The sequence below is a fragment of the Haliaeetus leucocephalus genome, unplaced genomic scaffold (assembly GCF_000737465.1).
Source record: "Haliaeetus leucocephalus isolate CR32 unplaced genomic scaffold, Haliaeetus_leucocephalus-4.0 Scaffold517, whole genome shotgun sequence".
NCBI lineage: Eukaryota > Metazoa > Chordata > Aves > Accipitriformes > Accipitridae > Haliaeetus > Haliaeetus leucocephalus.
In genome coordinates, this window is record NW_010972953.1 from 3,075,130 (window position 1) to 3,076,644 (window position 1,515).

The window sequence follows — 1,515 nt, forward strand, 5'->3', positions numbered from 1 at the left end:
ACCCTCTGAAAAAAACAAGCCCTTATATACAGATGCTCAGAGGCTGTGAAATAGGTAACCTGAGCCAGGTTAACCGATTTGCATAGGAAGGCTATTACAATGCTCTGATTAAATCTTCACAACCCTCCCACCACACTTTCCATTCTACTAGGTCAGACTTTCCTTTCATGTTCTTCCTACCCAGAATTGCAATCCAAGCTGAGTTCTAGGTAAACTTCGCAACACTTCTCTAAGTTTCCTGAACAAAGCTCTTTTCCAGGCAGCTTTGGCTTATGTTCAAATAGTAACCTAACAGAGTTCATTTAAAGGAAAGGAGAACAGAAAATGAAAGCAGCACGCCGATAACTACAAAGTCATCAAGCCTGGCTGGGCTGACTTCTGGACAGACAGACATTTCCTCATTTAGGCAATGGACAGTGAGTCAACATCACTCCTCTGTGCCATGCATTCGCATCCTCATTGGGAAAAAGTGACCGTTTACGGTTCCTTCTTCCCCACCATGGAAGCTGCAGGGTGTCCTCACACACCATCTCCACAGCTCGCAGCGATACACACGCCCGGGAAACTCCACGCTTCCCCCATTTGTGCGGAAAAAAGATTTCTTTTAAATTAGGGAAACAATGGCTCAGCTAAAACCCCCTTCAAGTCCTATCACTCGTATCCGATTTGTCTGTATTTCCACAATCCCCAAGGTCAAATCCTGGTGCTCTAGCGAGGCAGCAGGGACAGCTGGAGCGGCATTTTGGTACCCAAGGTCCACCAGCTCTCCTGAAGGGACTGCTGTCAAGCAAGCAAAGAACACCTGCAACGAGGGCTCTTCATGGGGCTCGGTAGGACCAGAAGTGTTTATCAGCAGCAGCACCCCACTGGGGGTGAGCCACCCTTCCCTGTGCTGTCCTGGGACCCAGGTGGGGACAGACAGCACCCCAGCAGAACAGTGGGTGGGATACCATCCCCAGGACCTGCTGGGGATGAGGACCATCCCACTGGGACAGTGGATCCAGGACCACCCCAGGAGGGATACCATCCCCAGCTGTCCCAGCACCAGCTGGGGACGAGCAGCACCCTGCAGGAACAGTGGGTCCCACCTCACCCAGCTGTCCCAGGACCAGATGGGGACAAGCAGCACCCCAGCAGAGCGGGGGTCTCCCTTCCCTGAGCCGTCCCAGGACAGACAGATGGAGCAGCACCCTATGGGGACAGGGGGTCCCCCCTCCCCTGAGCCGTCCCAGGATGGACAGATGGGGCAGCACCCTATGGGGACAGGGGGACCCCCCTCCCCTGAGCCGTCCCAGGACAGACAGATGGGGCAGCACCCTATGGGGACAGCACCCTACGGGGACAGGGGTCCCCCCCCTCCCCTGAGCTGTCCCAGGACAGACAGATGGGGCAGCACCCTATGGGGACAGGGGTCCCCCCCCTCCCCAAGCTGTCCCAGGACGGACAGGGCCAGCACCCCACCGATCCACCGTGTCGTGCCGTCCCCCCCCCCCCCCCCGTACCCCCAACTCCCCC